This window comes from Cupressus sempervirens, chromosome 10 (assembly GCF_028749045.1).
Source record: "Cupressus sempervirens isolate cs-2001-9-10 chromosome 10, ASM2874904v1, whole genome shotgun sequence".
Taxonomy (NCBI): Eukaryota; Viridiplantae; Streptophyta; class Pinopsida; order Cupressales; family Cupressaceae; genus Cupressus; species Cupressus sempervirens.
The window spans coordinates 741,539,244-741,557,074 of NC_143127.1; the positions used below are offsets into that span (position 1 = coordinate 741,539,244).

The following is a 17,831-nucleotide window of genomic DNA, read 5'->3' on the forward strand; positions in this document are numbered from 1 at the left end:
GTTCTTGAGTGTCTAAACACATCATTGACTAGGAAGCAATTTGCACCATGACAATGGTTTGGGCTAAGTGTGTGGATAAATCATTGATCGTGAGGTAGTTTGCACTAGGGTCTTAGTAGAAACATGAAAATGCATCCATAAAGAGAGAACAACGGAAGAGTTGTAGCTGTTACACCTAAGGGTTTTAGAGCCCTCTAGAGATAGATGCACATATTGGAAGAACAAATGTATAGAGGAATAAATCTTTCCGTAAGAGATGAAAGTGATGATGAAGGAGAAGAAAAGTAAAATGTTGAAGAGACATTTTTTAACCCAAAAGAAGAGAGGCTTTTTAGGGCCATTTCCAAGATTGGAAAAAGACCTAAGTTTGAGGTCCTCACTTTTTGGAAAATCTTAACTCAAAGGAATTGATCGATTGGATCAGTGAATTGGAAGAATACTTTGAGTACAAAGATATTGATGATACAAATAGGGTCAATTTGCAAAGGACAAACTAAACGTTCATGCAAAGATTTGGTGGGAGGAGATTTCATTGTAGTGAAATAGAACAGGGAAGGACAAAATCACAAGATGGGACCAACTAATAGATAAATTGAAATGATAGGTCATCCCATGGATTATGAGATTGATCTATTGAAGAAGATGCAAGGGTTGAAGTAAGCGAGAAGATCTATTCAAGAGTATACCAAAGAGTTCTACCAAGTTCTCATTAAAATCGACCATGTGGAAGTTGATAAGGAGAAAATTTCACAATATCTTAATGGGTTGAGGCCAAGAATTCATGAGGAGATGAGTCTGGTTTGAATGACCAATATTGAGGAGGTGTACTAGTTTTCCCTAAGAGTTGGGAAAAGCTAAACAAAAAGTTTGATAACGAAAATAGTTGTAGAGGTTGCGATGGAAGATCTGGCAGGAAGTCTTATAGAGGCAAAAATGAGGGTCTAAAGAACAAGGATGAGGCTAGCAATAGCAATTAGAACTAAAGGGGTAATAACTTGAATCATTTCCATGATCAAAACAATAAAGATCAGAGAGGAAGAGGAAGGTGGAAAGGATCTAGAAGAGGATGCTTCCATGAGAAATGTTTTCACTGAAGAGAAGAAGGGCATAGAGAATTTGAGTGTTCGCAACACCAAGGAAGGACTAGTAGAGGAATTGAAGGCCAGACTAGAGTAGCACATGTTGATGAAGATGCCAAATCATCACATTCAGAAGATGCTGAAAGAGGAGAAGTCTTAGTTAACATAAGAGAGTCTTGTTCTATCATGAGAATGAACTTGATCAAAGGAGGAGTTTTTTTCACACAAGGTGCAAATGTGAAGATAAGTATTGTGATGTGATCATTAATGGTGGAAGCACTAAAAATATGGTATCAGAAAAGATTGCAATGAAGCTACATCTTAAGAGGAAAAACCACTTGTGTCCATATCGTATTTTCTGGGTGCAAGATGACCACAAGGTCATGGTCAATGAGCAGTTTCTAGCAAGGTATATTTTAGTGGCTAATATTTTCAAATTGGCTAATTTTAGAACTTTTTGGCTAGTAATTTGGCTGATAACTTAAGATTTTATACAACCTAAATTGCCATAGTTTTATAAAATTTAGTTCTAGAATATTTAAAATCGCTCAATAATTTATTTTATTGAAAAGATTAAATTTAGATATTCACATTAATATTCGTTACATGATTAGATTTGAGTCACCTAAATATAATATAATAATCTTAATTATTAGTTACTTTAGCGATATATCACCAATATTTAGCTTTCACTATTGATTTAAAGTATAAGTAATGATCCTCATAATATTCCACAAGGTAACTGATTTGTAATATTCCATGGTGATTAATAAATTTCCTATTATTATTGAGATTCATCAATGTTTTATATAAAAAAAAAAGATTCGAAAATAATCGCCAATATTAATCATATTTAGAATAAAAACTTGAGAAATTTTCCAATAGAAATAATTTTGTTTTTTAAAATAATGAAAGCTTTGCCAATATTTTATATCCTTTTTTGGAGGCAACTTTCTTAAAGTTTACGCTAGTTCCTAGTGAAGTTAAAGATTGGAAGCTATCAAGATGAGGTTCTTTGTGACATCATACCTATGGACATATATGATATGTTGTTAGGTAGGTCGTGGTAGTTTGATGGTTGTGCAAATACCCACACTCTGAAAAATGATGGAGAGACTCATAAGCTAAAGCCATTGAAGGATAAGGAAGAAAACTTATGAAGTGGTGCTATGTTTTATTGATGGAAAGAAGTTTCTCAAGGGTATGAGGCATGATCATATGTGTTTTTCTCTAATTCAAAAAGATCGTAAGGAAGAAGTAGAGGAGGTATTTGCAAAGGTTGTAGATTTGTGTTAGATAATGTACTTGATGGATTTACCCTAGTGAGGAATATCAATCACCAAATGGACTTGATTCTAGGAGCCATTTTTGCAAACAAGGGAGTGCACAAAATGAGACCAACAGAAAGTGAAGAGATGAACAAACAAGTTCATGAGTTGTTGCAGAAGGGGTTGATTCTAGAGACACCGAGTCCATGCGTTCTAGTAGTAGTATTAGCACCTAAGAAGAATGGAAAATGGAGGATGTGTATAGATTCTCAAGCTATCAATAAGATCACAATCAAGTATAGATTTCCATTATTGTAGATGGATGATATTATAGACTATTTGAGTGTAGCTATGTATTTCACAAAGATAGATCTAAAGAGTGGGTACCATTATATTTTCATCAGAGAAGAAGATGAGTAGAATACTACCTTCAAGACTAGGGAAGGATTGTACAAGTAGTTAGTTATGCCTTTTGGGCTAACCAATGCACCGAGCAATTTCATAAGAGTCATGAATGAGGCACTAGAGGAGTTTTTGGGTAAGTTTGTCATTATTTACCTAGATGATATTTTAATCTTTAGTAAGACATTGGAGGATCATTTGATGCACATTCATAAGGTGTTTGATAAGTTGGGGGAGGAAAAGTTGCTAATAAATTTGAAGAGGTGTAGTTTTGTGAAGGGGTTGGTATACCTAGGATTTGTAGTTTCAACAGAAGGTCTAAAAATAGACCTTGAGAAAGTGAAGGCTATCCTTGAATGACTTACTCTAAGGAGTGTGATCGAAGTAAGATCTTTTCGTAGACTAGCTAGTTTTTAGGTGAAGTTTATAAGAGGTTGCAATAGTATTTGTGAACCTTTGATTGAAACCATGAGAGGAGATAGGAAAGAATTTAAGTGGACTTTAGGAGCATATAAGAATATTAATCCTTTGAAACTAAAAATTATATAAAAATATATATTTTAGCACTTCCAGATTTTAATAAGCTGTTTCAAGTAGACTATGATGCTAGTGGTACCACAATAGGAGCTATGCTAAGAAGGTAGACCTGTTGCTTATTTTATTGAGAAATTGAATGATGCCAAAAGAAAGTATTATGTTTATGATCAAGAATTTTATGTTTTATTTCAAGCATTGAAGAAGTGGAGATGTTATATTATTCCTATGGAGTTTGTTTTGTATACTGATCATCAAGCTTTGCAATATTTGAACAGTCAAGGAAAATTGAATCAAAGGCATTTAAAGTGGGTTGATTTTTTTTAGAGTTATACATATTTTTTTGAGACATAGGAGTGGGAAGTCTAATGGAGTTGTGGAGGCTCTTTGTAGAAGATAAGTTTTGTTTATAGAAATATAGGTTGAGGTGGTTGGGTTCAAAGAACTCAAGAATTTGTATCTAAAGGATCTTGGTTTTGGTAAGGCTAAGAAAGCTTGTACAGAAGTTGTTACACTTAACAGGATAAAGTGATTGGATTTCATAAGCAAACATGGTATACTATTCAAGGGAATTCATTTGTGTGTTCCCAAAAGTTCTACGAGAAAGAATCTAATCAAGGAGAAGCATAGTGAAGGATTGGTTGGACACTTTGGTAGAGACAAAACCATTGCTTTGGTTGATAAGAATTATTATTGGCCACAATTGCAGCAAGATGTGAAGAATTTTATATAGTGTTACAGAGTATGTTATATGGTGAAAGTAGTGAAGGAAAATATGGGGTTATATCATCCATTACCTATACTTGAGAAGCTATGGGAATATGTTAGCATGGATTTTGTTCTTGGTTTATCGAGGACACAACAGGGGCATGATTCGATATTTGTGGTGGTTGCAGATTTTTAAAAATAACACATTCTGCTTCTTGCAAGAAGACAAGTGATGTTGTTCATGTGGCCGAGTTTTTTTAAGAGAAGTGGTAAGACTACATGGTCTGCCAAACAATACTTTGTGAAATAAAATTTTGGATATTTCTGGTGTACTTTGTGAAATAAATTTAAGACAAATTTGAATTTTAGTTCATCCCATCATCCACAAACTAATGGAAAAATAGAAGTTGTAAAATGAAGTTTGAGAAATTTGCCAAGATTCTTTCTTGAAGATAAACCAAAAGGTTGGGATCTTATTTTACCATAGACATAATTTGCACATAATAATTCTATCAATAGTACTACTGGTAAATCACCATTCCAAACTATATATGGGAAAAGTCCCAGAAATATTTATGAATTGAGGCAGTTAGATAAAGGAGATATAAGTAGTGTTGAAGCAGAATATCTTGTTTGCATAAGTATTAAGGAGAAAACTTAACCATTGCATATTATTATGATTATTCTTTGCAAACTTAATTATAATTGGAATGATCTCTAACCTCGTGCAAGACTTATATAGGGGCATCTTCAATATGTCCCTGAGATAAGAGGAAGCACTCTTAGTGAAATGAGGAAAATGATAATAAATAACATGAAATCATTATACAAATATACATCATAAGCCTAGGTTGGGGATGAAGTAATTAAATGTGATAAACAATGATTTTCAAGGATATAGACAACTATACCAAGATTCATCAAGGAAGACTAGAAAGGTCGAGATGAAGAGTTTGGGCTAGATAGAAATATGATATGCATTCAAGTTAAGCCCCTCATAATGCTTCTCCTCTCCACAAGATGCCAAGACTTGCATTAGATAGAGACATGATTTGCATTCAAGTTGCTCGGTAGTTTCAAACACCAACAAATTGTTCAATAGGCTCGGTAGCTATACACAATCTAAATAAGTGTGTGTCACTAATAACAAACTTGACTAATATGTCAACAATCTCCCCCTTTGCAATTAGTGACAAAAACACTTATTAGTCAAAATTGAATACCTTGTATTCATCACCATGTAGCCTAAGAAGCAATTGATCTAGGTACTTGGTGAAGCAAAATATTTCGAACCGTGTTTTATGTATAGTGGATTTAAGCAACATTTTGGACCATATTTTATGTTTAGTGGTTTCGAGAAACATTTTGGACCATGTTTTATGTTTAGTGGATACAAGTAGTAATTTACTGTACAATATGTTACGGTGAAAAATGGCTAACAAATTTTGTAGCATTTTGCACCTTAGATGGTATCCCTTGCTGGTTATAAACATAATTTTCTCCACTTGGTAAGAAGATGTTGATGTTACATATAATAATACGCCCTTGAATCATATATAGCCATACTTTTTAAAATATATTGTACCATAAATACATGTGCAATGCGTTATAAGTGGAGATGTGCATGATACGACCTATCAACTAGGCAAGTTTTAATCACATGTTCACTAAAGGTGGATGATCCTCTATTGTACAAAAAGTATGTGCAACGGGTGAAGAAATGAGACGATGATAATGTGATAGGATAAGTAGGTGGGTCTCACACACAAAGAGGTATAATATTACAACTAAATCCTACTTAATTGGATCTCTCCCACACCATGTGATAAAATGAAATGTAAACTCCTATGTGTCTACACGAGAAATAATATATAAATGCATTATCCTAAGTAAACTTAATTAAAGTGTAATTAGAAATATTTAATTACACCAAAAAATATAATATAAATCCTGCCTTGAATGCACCATGAAAATAACTTTACTAAATCATTAATTAATTTATATTTTGTCAGTACGTTTGGGATTAAAATTAATAATTTTGTAAGTTTGAAAACCCTCACACACATCATATGCATGGTTTAAATATTTATCTTTTCAAAATTAGGTAGCATAGTATATTATTTGCGTTCTTAGATCCACCTCTTGTTTGTATTTACTTTGCTAGCTAGTTTCTAGTTTACAATATCCATAAGTTTTGAGATAGTTAAAATTCTTGATTTGAGGACAATTTTTATACTATTTTACCATTATTCACACAATGCAAATGTCTCTAAGTGTTTACCATGAGATTAACCCTTTAAAAATCTAATAAGACAACTAAATAGTTTATGAAAGAGTTTGGCAAGTGTTTCTCAATATCTACAAAATTTATAACCCTCCTTAAAGAAGGAAAATTAATGCTCACGTCTGTTGCACATGAAATTTCAAATGAACTAAAAATATATTCATCTATTATAGTTTTGTTTAATTACCTCCCTTGTGTTGGATATACATAGCAGTATAGATATAATTAAATAGCGAGAAAGAGGGAGAAGGTATTAAACAGTTTTGTTTAATTACCTCCCTTGTGGTGGATATACATAGCAGTATAGATATAATTAAATAGTGAGAAAGAGGGAGAAGGTATTAAAAAAATTTGGACCATTTCTCGATTTATGCGTGTCATCCTTGCGCAGGGGCCATGCTAATCTTCTCTGTATCGTTCCAATTTTATCGGATGTCTCCGAAGAGACAGTAGTACCTCTGTACAACGGCGTATATGTGGTAGGCAGCGTATTAATGCGTGATGAATGTGGGAACAACTCCAGCCACGCGTGTTCCTCCTTCCATCGCCTCGGGAGAGGCGAAAAATGTTTCGGACAACTCCCGCATCGCCTTCCAAGCAAAAGGAAAAGATAAGAGATGAAAAATACATTCAAACCGAGCATAGCAGGCAAACAAACCGCCGTTGGCTTTCAGTTTACAAGAACGAGCCACACAGGCCATTGTGAGCATGAACAATAAACCCCATGCTGTCCCATGACACTAATAACCTACCATGAATCGCCAGTCAATGGGGATGTAGCTCACATGGTAGAGCGCTCGCTTTGCATGCGAGAGGTACGGGGTTCGATACCCCGCATCTCCATTTGCATATAATTTTACTCATTTCCAGTCATCTGTGCCTTGCCAAGGATCTTACCTCCATCTCCGCACCAGTGGTCTAGTGGTAGAATAGTACCCTGCCACGGTACAGACCCGGGTTCGATTCCCGGCTGGTGCACTTCCGATTTTGTGCTCAACAAACAGCGCCCTTGCTCCTCTCCTTCTTCCTGCTTTCCTTTCCTCTGTTACCTAGAGCTCATTTTCAGATTCTCATTTCGTCATATCAATTTCTCGCTCCTCCACTGCGCGCCAACTACCCACTCTCATTTAGTTTCCTTCTCATGATATGATTTCAACTAGAACTTATGCATTATGGAGGGAAGTATGATATGATCTATTGTTGGCATTTTCCCATTGTTTTTATTCTAAATTTGAAAAGATCACATCTAACACATTTATGGCTAGGAATTTGATGGAGCAGACTAAATATGTTAAAATGGCATATCATGACCAATTTTCTTTATATATCTATATATTTATTCACTTGAGGTGATACATCAATGGTAAGTAAATGTTCACTACCTCCCTTGCATGAAATTCATTTTCTTCATGTCCGTGTGTACGGCTTCTGAGTGGGAGAGGTGAAGAGTCGGTTTAAATATTTGATGGCTTTGGATAATAAAATAATAATGATAAAGTGATATGCTCATAAAATAGTAGAATATAGGGTTCAAAAGTCATTTTAAATAATAAAGAAATAAGATGAATAAATATATTTTAAAATGTTAAAGAAGTATTAAGTGTGGCCATTAAATAAAGCTAGTCCCATCTTAATAAAAGAAGCCACTTTAACGAATAAAAGATAAATATGTATTATTTTAATTGAATAATAGAAGAATATTTTTATATTTATATAAAGTCTAAATAAAATATAATAAACAAATATCTATAATATTTTATTAGCAATTGTTAAATTGAAATAATGGGAGTTGTATGTCAAAATTTAGATAGAAATTAGAAAATGGTGCTCTGATCGAACTTACCTACAAAAAACTAGGGCAAAATTAATCTGACAACGAAAAAAGCGGAATGGGAATTACTTTGCAAAAACTAAGTATGGAGTTTCCATCCCGGCAAATAACTCCTTTAGGCAACGCACGGAAGAAAGGAGCCTAAATCGCCATAACCACGCACAAACACAAATCTATGAAACTTGAATCCACAGCAGAAATTCTTCGCATTATTTAAGTATGCTGGAAAGAGAAAACACAAAAGAAAACCAGACTGAAGCAAGCAAAAAAAAATAGAGTAGATTATGCAATCAAACCCCCCTAAGCCCTCCGAATGCATTAAGGCTGACCAAGAAAAACAAGGCAGTTGGGTCTTAGCCCAGAACAAAAAGAAGTGGCGTAGGAATATGACAACCAAAAAGAGCTCCCCAATTAGATCTGCTAAAAGTCAAAGCAAAAATAGAGCTCACAATAGCTATCCCCCCCCCCCCCCCCCCCCTACAACCCATCCATTTCAACCAGAACCGAACTTGCACAGTCCCACATGTTCTCCCCCTGAAGAAGATTTCAGAAGCAAATAACAACCCCTTAGCCCCAATTAGATCTGCTAAAAATTGGAGGAAAAAGAGAGCTCACAATAGCCATCCTCCCCTGCAATCCATCCATTTCAACCAAAACCAAGTTTGCACAGTTCCACGGGTTCTCCCCTTGAAGAAAATTTAAAAAGAAAATAACACCCCATTAGCCCCTAACCCTAAATCAATAACTTGTAACTGAAACCCTTAATAAACAAGAGCTATCTTTCAAACTCAAGTCCCTTCCTACCATGTACTATGCAATGCCTAAGTGGAATCAAAATAACACAAACCTTACATAAATGTACATACATCCAACCAAATGAAATTCATTTTCTTCATGTCATTGTTTATGGCTTCTATTGTTGGAGTGGCAGAGGCGAAGAATTGGTTCAAATATTTGATGGCTTTTGATACTAAAATAACAATTATAAAGTGTTATGCTCACAAAATAGTAGAATATAGGGTTAAAAAGTCATTTTAAATAATAAACAAATAAGATGAATAAATATATTTTAAAATGTTAAATAAATATTAGCTGTGACCAGTAAATAAAGCTAGTCCATTTTAATAAAAGAAGTCATTTTAATGAAGAAAAGATAAATATATATTATTTAAATTGAATAATAATAAAAAAAAAATTATTTATATAAAGTATAAATAAAATGTAATAAATAAATATCTATAATATTTTATTACTAGTTGTTGAATTGAAATAATGGGAGTTGTATGTCAAAAATTAGATAGAAATTTAAAAATGGTGTTGCAATCAAACTTACCTACAAAAAAGGTAGGGAAGAATTAATCTGAAAATGAAAATCCAGAATGGAAATTACTTTGCAAAAACTAATTATGTCGCTTCCCTCCCAACAAACAACTCCTTCGAGATACTAGCAAAACTATTGGAATAACGCACGGAAGAAAAGAGCCTAAATTGCCATAACCATGCACAAACACAGATCCGTGAAGCTCAAATCCACCAGCAAAAATTTGTTGCATTAACAAAGTATGCAAAAAGAGAAAATAGAGAAGTAAACCAAAATGAAGCAAGAAAAAAAAATAGAGCGGATTGTGCAATCAAACACCCCAAATCCCTCTGAATGTATTAAGGAAGACCAAGAAAGACAAGGCAATTGGGTCTTAGCCCAAAATAGTAAGGAGCGACGCAGGAATACGAAAACCAAGAAGATCTCCCCAATTAGATATGCTAAAAATTGGAGCAAAAGAGTGCTCACAATAGCCACCCTGCCCTAAAATCCATCCATCTCAACCAAAATTGATCTTACATAGTCCCACAGGTTCTCCCCCCGAAGAAAATTTCAGAAACAAATAACACCCCATTAGCCCCTAACCCTAAATTAGAAGATTTCCTCAAAACCAAAGTCTTTCCCCCTCAGCTTAACCCTAGGTCACTCCTCCCTTTCAAAACTCTAGATTCTAACTAGAGATCTATTGCCATTTCCTTTAGGAAGGATCATATGGCCTTTGACACTGTAATAATCAACAATCCTCATTCAAAAAGTAGATAGGATAAGTGTGAAAAATTGGGCATCATCGCTTTCTAGACTGAACCAAAAGGAAAATACACCAATCTCCACAAATGGCTATATGATTTCTATGGGGAATAGGTAAGTATAACTATCGTATCTAACAAATTAATTTATGTACGCTGCAAATCTTTAGATATTAGATATTGTCTTTTGTCTAGACCTTTCTATTTTTATAAGGGGTATAGCATAATTTTTTGTCAAATGGAATCTGAATGTAAATGAAGATCATTTTAAAAACTTAACAAAACCAACATGGATAGAAATAAAAAAATTCTTGTCAAAATCATAAATCTACATACCCTAATGAAAATTAGATCGTCAATTAAAAATTTCCTAGGAACATATGCAAACTATGAATCTTGTAACCATATGAGGCCTGTCGAATATATCTCTAATAAATTACTAAAGGGAAGGTCATACTATGGGTTATTCATGTTCTTGGCTAGTAGCTCATGGCCATCTACTCCTATGTTAGCTAGCTTATCCCCTTCTCTATTGCCTTCCTTATCGATATGTGTTATGATTGTTTATAAAAGTACTTATTTTATTCCATAAGGCCTTCTTCCTAGCTATCGATGTAGGGCCATAAACATTAATCATAATGAGTTGTAGATCATCTTTGTAACTTTTTATTTCCCCCCATTCAATTATTGTTTACTGACATTCTATTGTATCCTATTTTCCTAGGATCCCAGATGATACCTATGCCACCTGAAGCACCCTCAGATTCTGTCTAATCATTTTTCCATACACCAAGTTTCCTTCTTAACCTTTCTCCCTTTGTCTTATTTAGTTTTATCTCTTGTATTAAAATTAATTTGGATTTGCATAAGGTTAGGATGTGTTTTAGAAGACACCTTTCTTTAGCATAAGTCCCCTAACATTCTATGTAGTTAACCTGATTTCTTCAAGTGAAGGATCTTCCCCTTTCCATCTTTTAACAATTCATGTATCTTTTTTTGGTTACCTTCTTTACCAGTTTTTACTCTCAATTCTACTAGCCATCTTTATCTCCTACAATGTAGGCCCAACACTTTGTATATAATCCCTCAATTTGACTACCAATTTTGATTGCAAGAGTCGGTTGGTACTCTAAGGTGGAAACCTAGGCTTCCCTAATTAAAGTGGAAGATAGAGGTAGTTGAGAATGACAAATTGTGTTTCTCAAATACAACAAGGGTTACAATGTTGAGAGGACATAATTGATAGTATTTTTGCACTTTTTTTCATGGTTAGAAGGAGTACACATACTATTTCTGCACAAAAATTCTTTCAAGTCTGAATAAGCATGGGGTGATTGTGTGAAAGGAAGATTTTTGGACAAAATTTTTTTAGACAATCACTTGAAGATTATAGAAGCTTGTACAAGATAGGGTGTTTAGAATTTTTGATATGTATTAGACAAAGTCCTATACATATGAATACTTGATCAAAATATCAACATATAGGTTGTAATTTGTCCAAAAGATCAAAAGATCAAAATTTGTCCAATTTGGACATAGTTTGAATTTGAGGCAAAATAATATATCTTCTGGATCTAGCACAGATCCTAAGGCAACAATTTTTTTTTTTGCTTTTCCAGTGCTTTTTGGACCTACCTATGGTTTTTTGGTCATAACTTGCTCATCTAGATTTAGTTTTTCACAAAAAAAAATATCACCAGAAAGCTAGTTTCTAGCCTGTCATGATGGTGCAGTTTATTTGAATTTTTGATGTTGTTTAGTTGCAAATTTATGCAATCAAATTCAAAGGTTCTATTTTTCACTCTAGGAAACATATTTTGGGACATTCTATTTTCTATAATCTATTGTAGGCACATCCCATTCAGTTTTTTTCTTTTCTGCATTTTGATGGATATCTTGGCTGTTTCAGGTCTAGGGATTGACTCTGTTGTTTCGGATAATTTTTCATGTGTTATACTATCTATTTTATTAGCCTTATGTTTATTTTGATATTTTTTGACATCCTTTTGTAGTAATTTTGAAATGCATTGAGATAAAGTGCCACTCTATTGTGTTTTGGAATCTTGCACATCTTTGTGTTTTGTTGTACTCACACTACATTATAAAGTGCCTTGGGGGTTTTATGTTGGCCATATTTTCCATCTTCGTTTGTCAAGTGAGTGTTCCTTCCATGACATTAGCCTCATGATGTGTTGATAACACGTGCCATTATAGGTGTTTGTACTTCTTTTGCACTCTCGATGTTCCTAGTTCTTCTTTTTGTAGGAGATATTGCATTCATTTTCAGTGTTCATGTCTTACCTCTTACCATTATAGGGGGTTATGTTGGTTCTATTTATTTCTTGGTTTGATGGAGTGAGCTATGTATTTAGTATTTGATCATATGCACTAGGCAATTGCAGTAGCTGGAAACCTATAAGTTTCGCTGAGATGAATCATTTACCATATAGACCTTCTTTCATTCCTATTTTTGGAGATTGTGAAGATACCTTCCATCTTTGATTGATCAACTCTTTAGACTTAGTCTTCTCTACCTGATCATGTTCTATACAGTGAAGGTTCTTCATATCAACAATTTGACAATGTTTGTAGCTTCACACTTTAGTGGTGTTCTTCATGACCATCTTTTGTTCCTATCTTCTAGGACATTCCCTAGTTTGCAGGCTTCTTTAGTCCTTCACTAGTTCTTTTTAACACTATTCCCATCTCTTTTTGGAGTAGGGTTTTTCTCATGTGGTTTTCTCTTTTTCTCCTCTTTTTAGAGATTTGGCTGTGCTTAGGTACCTCATCAAGCCTTGTTGCTGCGACCCAAATTTACTTTTAGTAGTAGTTTTTAAGTTTTTAGCTACTCCCTAAGTTTACCTTAAGGGGGGGGGTGTTAGAGTAATAAGATATTGCCTTATTAATTAAATCATTTTGATTTAATTATTAAGTCACTTATCATCTCTAGTTTACTTTAGCTAAACTTTAGGTATATAATAATTAATTCTTTTATTAATCATTATTATGCAACCTAGGATATTTACCTATTAGGGTTTTGATCTCCTTTATAAGGACGATCTCTCTTTGCAATTTATTAATTCACTTTTGATAATAGTAGTCTCTCTTCTTGCTTATCAAGAATGTCTCATCTATGGATTTGGAAATTCCAACCTCCATAGTTTTTTCTTCTCTCTTTCTATGACAAGTGTTTGCATGCAAGTGATTCTTGGGAGATGTGGGGCTTATTATCATCAACTTCAATAGTCTGAAGTTCAAAGTGTTCAAGTTGCAATAGATAAATAAATTGTTTAAGTTTCATTTTAATTTAACTAGTTGTCAACTAGCAATGTTCCAATATACCCAGAGCTCCGAATGTAGAAACTTGGGCTTTGATATTAGATGTAACGCCTCACCAGGGAACCCAAAAGAAATTAAACTAAAGTTTCATTGAGTTTTCCAAACAAATTTATTTATTTATTTTTAATAATTTTATGAAATAGGTCTAATAGGAAAACATAAACAACCAATTGAATTTTTTATATCAAATTTTGATTTCTTCTCCAAACCCCCATCCTGATTTTAACAATCCAAATACAAATCCCCAAATTCATCAAACAAGATTTTCAATCTCAAATTTTTTCACATATGTTTTCGAAATGAAAAATAATAATTACACAAACAAGGGTTTGAACCCAAATTAAATTCTGAATACAGATCCACAATACAAAGAAGACAGATATTTCAAAGAATGAAACTATTGCACAAAATCCACAAAATCTTACCTGGATTTGATGCTAAGCGACTAAATGTACAAAACTCACAAATAATTTCTTTTTCTTTCGAAACCCTCTTTTTAGAAATTGGCTCCTCCAAACCTGTGTATGGAGAAATGAGCTCTGATTCTTTAATAAAGAGCTTTCTCTTGTTAGGGCTTTGGTTTTGCAATCACACAAAACCTTTTTCTTAATTATTTTATTATATTTTTAATTTTCATTTGCAACCTTTTTGCAATTTAATTAAAATAACTTTATTAAATCAATTTCTTTCTCTCTTTTATTAAATCCCGAGATGTTTTAAATAAAATATTTATTAATTTAACTAATAATAATATTTAGAGTTTATTATAAAAATGAAACTCCTAAATATATTATTATTAAATTAAATAAATATGATTACGCCAAAATTAGAACTTTAATTAAATCTTTAAACTTAATTAATTAAATTTAATTAAATATTGAAATTTCTTTATAAATTTTTCATTAAATTAAATCATAAAATTATCTTTTAATTTGATTTAATTATAACTGAAAATCACAACAGACCCATAAAAGTAAGTACGAAAACCCAATATAAAGTATAGAAAACTAGATCAAACTCAAGGGTCAAAATCACGAATTCATGTCACTTGATGAATTTGAAAGGGTAAATAACTCAGATGCTTTTCCTACTTTCTAGGAAAATTGATTAGGGTTAGGATTTTGACTCAAGAATTATCTCCCCTATTTTACCATTGAGATACTATAGTAGGGCACGCTCATCTTGGCAATTTAGGGAAGTCAATGCCCAGTACCTACAATTTGCATAAAATCTGAGCATGTACATACACATATAACCTAAACTAAATAGGAAATGGTGTGAAGTGGTGTATCATGTAGATCCCAACTAGCAGGTGACTATGACTTCCTCCCTCAACCACATCAGAAATGTCAATCATAAAGTAAAGCATACAAGTACACCATACACATGCAAGGATGGGATAAGTAACCATAGAAGCTACATATAAATCATCTCTCTATCTATCATCATGAAATAATTGAAAATCACTAAATGAACATAGATATATCATCATCGGAAGGATAAACATAAACATCTGAAATTACCATATATCAAGTAGCTCATCAAGTATATCAACTACGTATGAAATAACTTACAAACAAATTAAGTAACCAAGTACCACTAATCATAATACATAATCACAAAACTAGCCTACAAGAATCTGGCAATATGACATGAAAAGTAAACTAGGGGTAGGCATTACATAAAGCATAATCAGATAATGCAAACTAAGTAAGATATTAGTTTAAAAATAAATAATCAAAACACTACATTAATGTAAGTATCACATGATCTAAAAACATTTATATTTTAACGCATAAATTCAAAGATCAAACTAACAAATATAGCCAAATAAAATGTCTACAAATTTTGGTTACAAATGTTTAGAATAATTAAGAGTGGGGGTGGATCAATTACTTAAGCTCAATATGCACCACTTGAATCCAGTTGTTGCTCAATCTCTATTGTAAAATTGTCATAAACATAATTTGCATTGCATAATGAAAATATTATCGAATGTAAACACACATAAAACATTCATCACCATTTTGACACTAGGATTTTATGTGGAAACCCAATTTGGGAAAAAACCACCAGCAAAATGTCACTCTTTTGAAGTGAGCCTTGTTAGTTTCCAACCTTGTTAAAGGTTACAAAACTCACTTTTAAATGTGACTTGGTAAGAGGATTTAATCACCCTATTAGGAGTGGCCTTGTAAGAGGACTTTGATCATTCCATTTAGAATGTCACCTAAATAAAGGATTTACATAGACTATTAAGTCTTTAAATGACTGTTAGGTCAACCTCTATTAAAAGGATTTCAATACAAACTGATTACAATGATAAGAGAGAAAACAACAGGTTTTGATATATGATTATAAGTCACTTTTGTAGGTTCAGATCCCTATTTGGTCCTTATGTTGGTTTACTGATAAGCCTTCTATTGACATCTCTAATCTTGATTTGCTTGGACACCCTTCAAGTAATTAGTCGAGAAGAAGGATAATGAAATTCAAGTAATCTAAAGAAGTTTAGATGAAGCATATGCACCAATAGAAGATCTACTTGGAGGGAACCTTATTCTTCAAGAAGAAGTTAGAAAATTGAAAAGCAAATTGGAGATTCATTCAGTTAGGATATGTGAAGTAATGTAACAAAGGAACCAAGGTGAAAATGAAAAAAACATGGAAAAAGAAGACAAAAGACTACTAAAGACCAAGTTAGAAGAAAAAGAAAAAGAAATCCACCAACTTTCACTACATCATGTAGATATGGAAAATTAGTTGAATAATCCAAATCAAGAAGTCACCAATCTAAGTACAAAAAATGAAAGACTCATGAATGATCTTAGAGTAGAAAGAGAAACCAATGGAAGATTGATTAGATCACCATGGATTAGTTGGTTGAAATATCTTAGAATAGACACAAAGGGAAAGTAGGATTGGGCTACATTGAACAAGGAGAGTCATCACAACAAGGAGTTCAAAACAATAAAAGACCTACATGCAATCACTGTGGAAATATAGGACATACTTCAAACAAATGTTGGAGCAATGGAAAGTCAAAGTTCAATGGAATATGTTATAGTTGTAACAAATATGGACATAGAGCAAGTCAATGCACAGAGAAAGCTAATTTTGAAGGAAAATGTTTCACATGCAACAAACAAGGTCATGAATCTTCAGAGTGCAAAACCAAGAACAAGAATCCTACTGAACAACTAGTTAAAGCAATCTTTGGTTGGGATTACAATACATGGTGTAGATGTTATCTATGTGGAGATTTTGGACACATTGGAGCTAATTGCATGAGGAATCATCTCAGAAAAAGAAATCCTACCAAAAGATGTTATGTATGCAAAGAACTTGCTCATATAGCAAAGAACTGCATGAATAGAGGTAAATTTGAAGATGAAAAGAAATCAAAGGCTGATAAGATCAAGACTCAAATGAAGTAACAATGGGTGAGGAAATCTCCATAGAATTTGAGTGAAATTGATGAGGTTATTGACACCCAAAGTAATGAATTGGGTGACTCAATTATCTCTACTTGAATAGGCAAGGAGACCACTGGAACTATGATCAAATTCATATTCCACATCAGTTCCAGTCATCTAAGCACAAAAGTTCAAATCAACATATCAGATGCACTTGGACAAAGGGAAGTCTTTAGACTTAACTAAGTTGTTAGTTCTAACCGAGTCACTCCTTAGGCCTAACCAAGCTCTTTTTCCTAACCAAGTCACTCCTTAGACCTAACTAAGCATGAGTAAACTTGACATAGTCAATGACTCAACCAAGCATGGTTAGTTAGTATTATCTAAGCATTCAAGGGTTGAAAACCAAACTGAGCTTCTTTTACCTAGCTAGGTACCAAGCATCAATTGAGCCATAAAATTTAAAATTCGGTGAAAAAATAGAAACCACAGTTTCATTTTCACTACAAATTTAGAGTTTTCTAAAGAGTGCAACATTCCTTGAGCCCCCAAAGTGATTAAGCCCAAGGCTTTTGAAGAAAATTCTCAGGCGAAGCCAACATCTTCAAGTCCTTCATCAATTGAGTATCATGGCAACATCTTCCAGTGCAAAGGTCAAGAACAGCTCAGAATATTGGTGAAGAGTTTTGATTGTATTCCTCCAAATTCTAGCTATATCTAGGAATTGCCGAGGAAAAGGATCCACAAGGATCTCACTCATCAATCCCCCAAAGGTACTTCTCATTCATGAAATTAGCTCATTTTATCATTTCTCTATTCAAGAACTAGGCAATCTTGAGCTAGATTAGGCATATGGTGCATTGTGTGATAATGATGTGTTGAATCTAGAACAAAAACATTTGG

The 17,831-nt window shown here is 33.3% G+C and overlaps 3 non-coding genes across 3 annotated transcripts; 2 read left to right on the plus strand and 1 right to left on the minus strand.

The window, feature by feature from the left end:
- Positions 1 to 6,620: 6,620 nt before the first annotated feature.
- On the minus strand, positions 6,621 to 6,723 carry LOC149536018 (U6 spliceosomal RNA). Its single transcript, XR_016358269.1, has one exon. It is a non-coding gene; the product is annotated as a U6 spliceosomal RNA (small nuclear RNA).
- A 322-nt stretch (positions 6,724 to 7,045) lies between these two features.
- TRNAA-UGC (transfer RNA alanine (anticodon UGC)) lies at positions 7,046 to 7,118 on the plus strand. The gene has a single exon. It is a non-coding gene; the product is annotated as a tRNA-Ala (tRNA).
- A 64-nt stretch (positions 7,119 to 7,182) lies between these two features.
- TRNAG-GCC (transfer RNA glycine (anticodon GCC)) lies at positions 7,183 to 7,253 on the plus strand. The gene has a single exon. It is a non-coding gene; the product is annotated as a tRNA-Gly (tRNA).
- Positions 7,254 to 17,831: the final 10,578 nt, after the last annotated feature.